The 10,411-nt window shown below is 50.4% G+C and overlaps 1 pseudogene; it reads left to right on the forward strand.

Annotated features, from left to right (window-relative positions):
• The first annotated feature begins 8,342 nt into the window (after positions 1 to 8,342).
• LOC147663071 (coenzyme Q-binding protein COQ10 homolog B, mitochondrial pseudogene) lies at positions 8,343 to 9,072 on the forward strand (annotated as a pseudogene).
• Positions 9,073 to 10,411: the final 1,339 nt, after the last annotated feature.

A 10,411-nucleotide genomic window follows, 5' to 3' on the forward strand; every position in this document is an offset into this window, starting at 1 on the left:
GGGAAACTGACCGAGACTGGTGCCAGAGAGCGGAACAAGTTATCTACACTGCCAGACAATGTCCCAAGAAATGGGAGAGAATATGGGGCGGCTGGAGTAACTACAGGAATTAGGGCTGTGGAGCGGGAGGGAGATTGCTCATGCTGCGGGGAACTGTGGGGTACACCAAGCAAACCAAACGATATGGCCGTAAAAGCGCCTTGATAATTCAACTGGATTGAGTATTATAAGGGGTTCCGTGGCACCAAAACAAAGATGTATGTGTAATGATCTAACTAGAATGCTGCTGAGCGATATGTGAAGCCTACTGTTTTGTTTACCAATAAAAAGATGTTTTTAAAGAGAATAGGGGTGTACAAGACTTGCATAATTTGCTGTAATGTAATTACGCAAGATCACAGCACTACTCCTCCCACAGACCTTACTAATGTTTAATTCATAGTTTCATTTTTTCAGTATTTAAATACTTTCAATTTCAATAAGTCACATCAAATATAATTGTTGTTGCTCATTTAGTCGATACTGCTAAAAAGGCCAGGCAACGCCACTAGGCCTGCCTTGTTTTAGTCGTATGTTTGTTGCTGTATGATATGTCTGGCTGCAATGACAGAAAACTCCCAGTGAGCCAGCCACATTTTATTTATTTGTTCTTTATTTATGATGCATTGTAAAGTTGTGAACATGACCCAAAGGCATTAAAATGCTTTACAAAGGAAGAGAAAGTAATATATTAAAAGCTAAGTCAGCATAAGCAAAAGCAATGTGAAACTATTTATGTATGCATCAAGGGAGGAAGCTATCAGACAGCAGAATTTAATAAGGAGCTTACAAAGAAGTGTCTTTGAAAGAGACGAAAGTTCAGTATTAACTTAACGGGGTTTGGAGAGGTAATGTTTCATAGAGCTGAGAGGTGAGAGTTCCACTCACATCCCCAGGAAGGGTTGTACCACCACATGCCAAGGCAGGCCCAAACAGCTGTACTTTCTAGTGCAAATCTGTACAAATTCTTCAATCACCAGTTGTCCTGGACACTCACAGATTCCACGAATAGATGTAGACCGAGAGCTATAGAGCAACAAGCACCACTTACTAGACAAGAGGGCTGTGACTGCTGGGCAATCATTATTCCTGCACACTACTTGCTTGCTACTGAGGGAATTCTCTTGAGAGAGCCCTAGTATCCCCAACCTCTGGCCAACATGGCAACGGCACAGGCTCCTCATCAGTCTCTGACTTTGGTCTCCCGATATGTGAGTCACATTTGTGGGCCCAAGCTCTCCTGGGCTACAGTGGTCCAGCAGGTTTCTTGGGATGCCTGATGTTTTCCTGGCATAAAAGAGCAACATTTCTTTGGTATACTTGTTTTTTGTAACCCATGTACCCATTGTAGAAGCTCTTGGGACTGTGAAAAGTTTATCCCAAGCTCCTTCTAGGTTGCAGGCCGTGATACAGCTTTCCAAAGTCCCAGGCATCCCCGTGAGAACAAAGGCGTCCCAATGAACTGAAATGCAGAAAATACCAAAACTAGCGACAAACCATTGTAAAGGAGCCCTGTTTCAAAGCATGTATTAACTACACTGTTGAGACACAAAACATCAGAATACCATCATTTTTTGTAATTCGTTATTTTTCTACACTCATAACATGTTTATTAAAGAGTTCCAACCCTAACTTGACACTGATCTTTTTTATTATTCCGAAACTTGTGTTTGGCTCATACCTCCCAACACATTGCATTAGCTCGGGCTTATTAACTTCTCTACTGTGCTAGCCAGGAGAGCCAAGGAGGCTGTAGAGTTCCAGCGTTCCTTCATAGACCCAGTGTCCGCATATTGGTCAGTAGGGAACATATACAGTCTCATCTTTGACCCTGCGAATTGGTCCTTAGAGCTCAAAGGATCTGTGAAAAGACCTGACGTGCACCTCAAGAGTGATAGAGTGGTGTACGGATAATGAGAAATCCAAGACAGAGGGGAAATAACTGAAAAATGTATGTATCTGATGTGCTTCATAAATGAATCCGATAATACCCGGTATGCTTGCTAAACCAGTCTAGATGTGCTTGAAATTATATAAGATTCCTTTGTTTATTATTCTGCGAGTAAATTATGTAGTCACTCTGTGGTTGAAAGTCCCTCGGTACAGGCCAACCTGCTTCTCATTTCAATATTCTGGTTGATCCACTGTGTGTTCGTGTACAGGAGACCTTTCTCACACGCCTTCTGAAGTGTGCGGTTTGTGGTTCTGGAATGTTTCTCACCAGCAGAGGGCGGGTATTTTCTGGGGATCTAAAAACCACACAAAAGTGGTGCTTTTTGTGTGGGTTACTATTGTCTTCATGCCTAGGCTATTTCCAGTAGTGGAATGCAGGCATGTATACCTGAAGATCATTGAGAAGATTACCTACTGTCTCTCCATGGTAAAATCTAGTTAGCAGGTCATAACTGGAAAGCGTCATTCTACCTGTGGGGGGGTGGTGGGGTAGGATTGGGGAAATTTTTTTTTCATTCTCTGGTAAATGTAAGTGGATTGTGGCAGGACTCTGCACAATTGTGCGGATCCTGCTGGCAGACAGTTAACATACTTCCTACCAGCTGAAAAATGGGCAGTTTGTGGGCATTTCTTTATTGGCGTGCTCCTTATTGGATCAAGTTTTGCTGACCATGGAGAACACACAGGAGCTTCGAAAAAGACCATACATCTGCCCGTAAGGTTTAATAGTCCCCTAATACTCCTCCCATGCATGGAGGAAAAAGTGTACATGTGAGGTTGGCTTCTAGGTTGGGGTCGCACCTGTGCATATTGATCCCTTAAAAGTTATCGATCGCTCCATCAGTTTAATTGTATTCTAAGATAGCTGTGTCCTATTTCTACCACGTTCCCTTGCATTTCTCCTTCATATTTCCCAATAGCCAGTGAAGTATCTGGCTTTCAAACCCCGTTGTCAAGATGCTCCCTACAATTGTTAGGCTGTGCAGGGAGCAATTTTCTTACCTGGGTGGCTTTTTGGGAATTTCTTCTTTGTGACTGAACACTGGAGGGAATAGTGTACCATAGCATAATAGTGTATTTATAAACCACACATCCACCACAAAATCAGCAGCTTGGCACTGATTACAGATGCTTATAGTTTTTTTAAATCCAACTTTTATTTATTTTGCAGCATACGAAAATAAACAGTACAGTGCAAGCGATACAGATGTTTATGATAACCAGTCTCACTGGTACTCATTTTACCAATGTTGGAAAGATGAAAGGCTGAGTGAACTCGCCGGGACTCTAACCTGTAACCACATTGTCACAAACGATTAGTCCAGACTGGCTTTTTAGTTTGCTAAATTCTAGGGAATGTTCAACATACTATCATGGCAATAAGGCCTTTAGCTGAGAGAGAGAGCTCTCTGAAGTCACCATGGCTTACGTGCGACCAGCCCCTTCCTGTCAGGTGTTTCCTTACTCATCCTTTTGGAGTTGTGGCTTATGGCTGGCATGGATTTCCTCCTTTCCTCCTTTTCTCAGCAACTGGTTCTAAGCTCCTGACTTCAGTCCTTGTGCTTCTAGTGTGTCCTCCTACTCTTTACTTGGGTCCTCATCTTACTATTCCCTTGCATGCACCTAGAGCTAGCGACAGCGCTCCCGCGGCTTCTGCTTGGAGCTTCCCCTCTGACTCCGCTATTAGGGTCCAGTGCTCGTGAACAAGAAAAGGCTATGAAGAGAGCATTTCCCATTAAGAGGGCTCCAGAAGGTTTTGTAAACCTTTTCCGAAACACAGTCAATCAATCAATCAAGGCATTTATATAGCGCACTACTCACCCGGAGGGTCTCAAGGCGCTTGGGGAGGGGGGTCCGCTACTGCTCGAACAGCCAGGTCTTGAGCTGCTTCCTGAAGGCGAGGGGGTCCTGGGTCAGGCGGAGGTGGGTCGGGAGTGAGTTCCAAGTCTTGGCGGCCAGGTAGGAGAAGGACCTTCCTCCTGTGGTGGTTCTTCGGATGCGGGGGACGGCGGCGAGGGCGTGACCGGTCGATCGGAGCTGGCGTGTGGGAGCGTAGAAGTTGAGGCGGTTGTTGAGGTATCTTGGGCCTTGGTTGTGTAAGGCTTTGTGTGCGTGGGTGAGGAGACGGAAGGTGATTCTCTTGTTGACCGGAAGCCAGTGCAGGTCTCTTAGGTGGCCGGAGATGTGGCTGTGTCGAGGGATTTCGAGGATGAGTCTTGCTGAGGCGTTCTGGATCCGCTGGAGTCTCTTCTGGAGTTTGGCGGTGGTTCCGGCGTGGAGGGAGTTGCCGTAGTCCAGTCGGCTGGTGACGAGGGCCTGGGTGACCGTCTTCCTGGTCTCGGTGGGGATCCACCGGAAGATTTTACGAAGCATGCGCAGGATGTTGAAGCACGACGAGGAGACGGCGTTGACTTGTCTGGTCATGGAGAGAGAGGAGTCCAGGATGAAGCCCAGGTTGCGTGCGTGGTCTGTTGGTTTGGGTGCGCTGCCCAGGGCGGGGGGCCACTAGGAGTCGTCCCAGGCGGAGAGTGAAGATCCCAGGATGAGGACTTCCGTCTTATCTGAGTTCAGTTTCAGGCGGCTGTTCATCATCCACTTGGCTACGTCTGTCATCCCTTTGTGTAGGTTGGCTCTGGCGGTGGCGGGGTCGTTGGTGAGGGAGAGGATCAGCTGGGTGTCGTCGGCGTAGGAGATGATGTTGAGGTTGTGTTGGCGTGCGATGGCTGCGAGGGGGCTCATGTAGACGTTGAAGAGGTTTGGGCTGAGCGAGGAGCCGTGAGGGACGCGGCAGATGACTTCGATGGCTTCTGATCTGAACGGGGGGAGTCGGACTCTCTGTGTCCTTCCGGCGAGGAAGGAGATGACCCACTCCAGTGCCTTCTCCTGGATTCCGATGTTGCTGAGGCGCTGCACTAGGGTGCGGTGGCAGACAGTGTCGAATGCCGCGGAGAGGTCCAGGAGGATGAGGGCCGCTGTTTCTCCGTTGTCGAGCAGGGCTCGGATGTCATCGGTGGCAGCGATGAGGGCGGTCTCGGTGCTGTGGTTGGACCGGAAGCCAGACTGCGAGAGGTCGAGGGATCCGTTCGTCTCGAGGAAGGCGGCCAGCTGCTTGTTGACGGTCTTTTCGATGACTATGGCCGGAAACGGGAGGAGCGAGATGGGGCGGTAGTTTTTGAGTTCGATGGGGTCCGCTGATGGTTTCTTCAGCAGAGCGCTGAGTTCGGCGTGCTTCCAGCTCTCCGGGAAGGTAGCGGTGTCGAAGGAGGTGTTGATGATGTCCCGCAGATGGGGTGCGATGACAGAGTCGGCCTTGTTGAAGACGTGGTGAGGGCAGGGGTCGGTTGGAGATCCGGAGTGGATGGAGTTCATCGTGCAGATGGTGTCTTCGGTGCTGATCGGGGTCCAAGCGCGGAGGGTGGTGGTGGGGGGCGATCGTGTGGTCGTGGCGTGCGTCGGTTGAGTGTTGAAGCTGTTGTGTATGTCCGCGATCTTGTTGTGGAAGTAGGAGGCGAGGGAGTTGCAGAGGTCTTGTGAAGGGGCAATGTCGTTGTTTCCTGCGTTGGGGTTGGAGAGCCCTTTAACGATGTTGAAGAGTTCCTTGCTGTTGTGTGCGTTGTTGTCCAGTCGTTCCTTAAATGCGGTTTTCTTGGTGGCATGGATCAGTTGGTGGTGTTTTCGGGTGGCGAGCTTGAGGGTGGTCATGTTGTCCGGTGTTGGGTCTCTGTGCCAGGCTTTCTCGAGGGCTCGGCAGTTCTTCTTGGAGCTCTTGAGTTCGTCGGTGAACCATGGGGCTTTCTTGCTGCCGGGTCTGCTAGGCGGGGTCCTCAGAGGGGCGAGGTCGTCTGCGCAGTTGCTGATCCACTTCGTGAGGTTGTTGGCGGCCTGGCTGGGGTTCGTTGTGCTGGTGGGAGGGTCCAGGCTCAGGGAAGCGGCGAGCTGGTCGGCTGTGATCTTGTTCCAGCTTCTGCGTGCAAGCTGTTGCTGGTGGTGGTGGACCGTGGTTCTTCTGAAGCTGAAGTGGACACAGCTATGGTCTGTCCAGTGGAGTCCAGTGGTGTGGCTGAAGGCGATGTCCTTGCTGGATGAGAAGACGGGGTCGAGTGTGTGTCCGGCGTAGTGGGTGGGGGTGGACACCAGTTGCTTGAGGCCGAGGTTGGCGAGGTTGTCCAGCAGGGTGGCGGTGTTGTGGTTGTTGTTGTTTTCCAGGTGGAAGTTGAGGTCCCCGAGGAGGAGGTAGTCAGCGGAGGGGAGGGCGTGTGGGCTGACGAAGTCTGCGATGTCTTCGCTGAATTGTGTGCGTGGTCCCGGGGGTCTGTAGATGAGGGTGCCTCTGAGGGTGGTCTTGGGGTCGGTGTGTATCTGGAAGTGCAGGTGTTCGGCGGTTGGGAGGGCGTCGTCGGTGTTGGTCGTGATGCGGATGGTGTTCCTGTGGACGATGGCGATGCCTCCTCCCGTCTGGTTGACGCGGTCCCTCCGGGTGATATTGTAACCGTCTGGGATGGCGATGGCGATGTCGGGTGCTGAGGAGGTGTTCATCCAGGTTTCCGTGAGGAAGGCGACGTCGGGAGATGTGGTGTCGAGCAGGTTCCAGAGTTCGACGGCGTGTCTGTGGACGGAGCGGGTGTTGAGCAGGATGCACTTTAGGTGGTTGCTGCTGGTGCTCGGCTTGGTGGGTGCTGGTGTAGTGCAGGTCCGGATGCAGGTGAACTTGCAGGAGTGGCAGCAGAAGAGTCCGTGGGTGCGTCTTGGGGTGGCTCGGTAGCAACCCGGGAGTCGGCCGGCGTTGAGTGCGTTGAGGTCGGTGGCGCTTTAGGTCCGGCGGGTGGGCTGGTGTCTGCGGGGGCCAGGGGTCCTGGCACTGGGCGCGGTCCAGGCGCGGACGGGCGCAAACGGGCTTACCTTTGGCGCGCCTTCGGCGCACAATCGGCGTGCCCGCTGCGCGTACGCCCGGTCGCCATTTATGGCGAAGTGGGAGGGAGGGAGGAGCTGGGAGGCGGGAGCGGGGAGGGTACAGAAGAAAAAAGGGGCATGACTGCGAGCCCGGCGGCGGGAAGCGGGGAGCGGGGCGGGGGTCACAGGGGCACAAGGTGGAACAAAACAACACGGATGTTACAAAGTACAAAAAAGCAGAAGCCCAAGGGGAGAAAACAGCAGTAAATAAAAGGGTGGAAAACTAAGTGTGAGCACGAGGGGAGAGACAAAGAAAAACAGTCAATGCAGTCAATGCGATCCCGCTAGGGCAGCGGGGGGCGGGGTCGTGGCGGCAGGCTCAGCGAGGCTGAGTGCAGCAGCGGGATGGAGGGGCACACGCTGCAGCTGGTGGCCGTGCGGTGCGGGGGTGTCCTGGGAGCAGCCACAGTGTGGCTTCTAGAAGGCATTGTCCATTCTTCTAGGTGGCATAGAAGCCACTACACTGGCCAGCCTTTGACCATAGCAAGCTTATGTAGTCCTTCAAAATTCAGAAACTTTCTGTTATTACCTATGTGTGTGTGCAATATGTGTGTGCAATTTGTGTGAGCATGCTCTCACCCATATGTGAGCCTCTGTCTGTGTGTGTTATCGAAAATGTACAATATGGACAGTGGCGGCTGGTCCATGGGGGCGTTTGGGCGCCGCCCCCCCTGTTTTCTCGCCGTGCGAGGAGGCAAACAAAGGTAGTTATTACCAATGATAATAACTACCATTTGTTTCTGCCTTGCCTTCTCCGCATGACGAGAAAACAGAAGTTCCTGTGTGGGAGGTGTTACGCGAGGGCAGGGGGGAGCGGCTTGCCCACTGTTCGTAATACTGTCTGTTTGGGCTGCCTGAGAGGCTACCCAAACAGACAGTATTTACACAGTAGGCAAGCCGCTCCCCCCTGCCCTCGCGTAACCCCTCCCACTCTCCCTGCTCTCTGTATGCTGCTGTGCTGCAGCATACAGAGAGAAATGACGTCAGTAGGGGGCAGCCGGCCGAACCTATCACAGCGCTGTGCTGTGGTTGAGGGGAGGGGAGAGAGGCTGCCTGCAGCCTTCCTGCTGCGTCACGACGAGTCAACACCACGGAATTCAAACAGGACGGCGCCGCGGGAGTCAGGACCTGAAGGCGGGAAGCGGAGCCTAAGGTAAGTGCAGGGCCCCGGATCACTGGCGCTGCTTATTCTGCTAAATGATCGGTGTACAGCAGCAGAGGCACTTTTAGGGGTGGGACTGAGGACAGCAAGGCAGCCACCGCGGATCAGGGCTGGGAGACAATGGAGCAGCGCTCTACAAGGTGAGGCCGGAGGGACTGTGGCGTTGTAGGAGAGCAGCGGCGGGTGGAGTTGTCCTCGGGAGTGAGTGACTTCACACTCATTTGAAGAGTACTACCGGCCGTGAGCGGGCACCATGGCGAAGAGCGGCCGGGCGCTGAGGAGGGTGATCACCGGCTTGGCGGAGTGCCCGGCTCACGGCAGGGTGACGGCTGTGCGGCGCGCCTCCATTACCGGACATTTACCTTCTTGTGGTATACTGATGAGCAGGTGCTCCGCTTCACAGGCGTTCCTACCTAGTCCTCTTGCCTCGGAAAGAACATTATTCAGCTTTTCTGCACCATTCTCGGACAAAAGAAAAGAGTATGCGGAGAGAAGAATTCTCGGGTATTCCATGCAGGAAATGTATGATGTGGTGGCGATTGTTGATCAGTACAAACATTTTGTGCCCTGGTGTAAAAAATCAGATGTTGTATCGAAGAGAAGTGGCTACCTCAAAGCACAGCTGGAGATCGGATTTGCCCCTGTGGTAGAGAAGTATACATCAGTCGTTACTCTAGTGAGACCACACTTAGTTAAGGCATCCTGCACAGATGGGAAATTGTTTAATCACCTTGAAACAGAATGGCGATTTAGCCCTGGAATCCCGGGGTATCCTAGAACATGCACCTTGGATTTTTCAGTCTCGTTTGAATTCCGGTCATTGATACACTCTCAACTAGCTACCGTATTTTTCGATGAGGTTGTTAAACAGATGGTTGCAGCCTTTGAAAGAAGAGCATCCAAACTCTATGGCCCAGAGACTGTAATCCCGCGTGAATTAATGCATCATGAAGTGCACCACACGTGAAGCTTGACAGAAATACATCCACTTCTAGGAGCAGATTCTGGAGCTTTGATATATCCCCTCCAAAAGATATGCCCAGGGTCAAAGTGCAGCCGCCCTTACGTTCCAAACGCCAGAATAGTGTTTTAACCACTTCTGAGGTGAGGGATTAAGTACAGTGATACAGCGGACCTGAGGTGCGGGAGCAGGGGTGAAGCCACGGTTTACGCAAGAGCAAGTAGAACAAGCCCATGGGATAGTGGTGTCTGGTGTGGTAACTCATTTGAGGTGAGCAGGTGATCCCCATAGTTTTTTCTCAATCGCTACGGTGCTCTATGAAATTCATTTTCCGCCCCACCACTAACAAATGTCACCAGCCGCCACTGAATATGGATGCACCAACTAGTAATATTATCCATTAAAATATCGTAAACTCTTGGAGCCTTAGAACAACAGACTATTTGATCGAATACTGAGGCATTTTCTATTCTCTAGCAGATGATCAAACCTGCTTGTGTACCTAAAATTGACTGTGTGAAGTATCTCTGCTGATAGCAACTCTATCATGGAGCGTTCAAAAAAAGGCCTCTGCCTTGGAGGTTTTGCCGCATTTCTACCGTTGAACAAGAACATGTTCCAAACAATAAATTATAACACATTTTAAAAGTGTTTTTATTTTTTCCAGATTTACATTTAATTGTCACTTAGTCAAGCCCTGTTTTACACCCTGCGCAACATGGAAACCATTGACCACGGTACATATCTCACATTTTGGATATCTGCTGAAGTTCGGCTTAGGTTCCCTGCCTGTTTATACAGATGGTCTGGTTCTTTTACATTGTACCACTTAGGCCCACAAAACAAATTGTCAGACCTGCATGATTACTGTGGTAAACATTTTCTAATTTTGAACAATAGCAAAACTAAGATACTTGTATTTGGCAAGAAGCACAAGTCTTTTGTGTGGTATCCACGCACAACAAAAATTCAAGAATTGGACATATGTAAAATTTTGATCTAACTTTTCATTCCTCTCTTCAGTGGCGGGTCACATTTTGTTCAATTTGAATTTAGAGCTAGCATACCTAACCATAAGTGCTTAAAACATTTAACAGAGATCTTGATGGCCTCACATCCGGCCTTCTTTTGAACGCTTTTAAAAGCAAAATGCCACCCCAGGGTTTATATGGTAATGAGATTGCATTTTGGATCCCAGGGTTTCCTGGGGACACGTAGAACGCAGCTCTTATGTTTGTCATCGTGTGACACAGTTCAGGATATAATACTAGGGTTTGCGTCCCCAGACTCGTGTATTCTTTCAAATCACAAAAGGACTACCATAAAATCTGGGCATTATGGTGAGA

The sequence above is a fragment of the Lissotriton vulgaris genome, unplaced genomic scaffold, assembly GCF_964263255.1.
Source record: "Lissotriton vulgaris unplaced genomic scaffold, aLisVul1.2 SCAFFOLD_793, whole genome shotgun sequence".
Lineage (NCBI taxonomy): Eukaryota > Metazoa > Chordata > Amphibia > Caudata > Salamandridae > Lissotriton > Lissotriton vulgaris.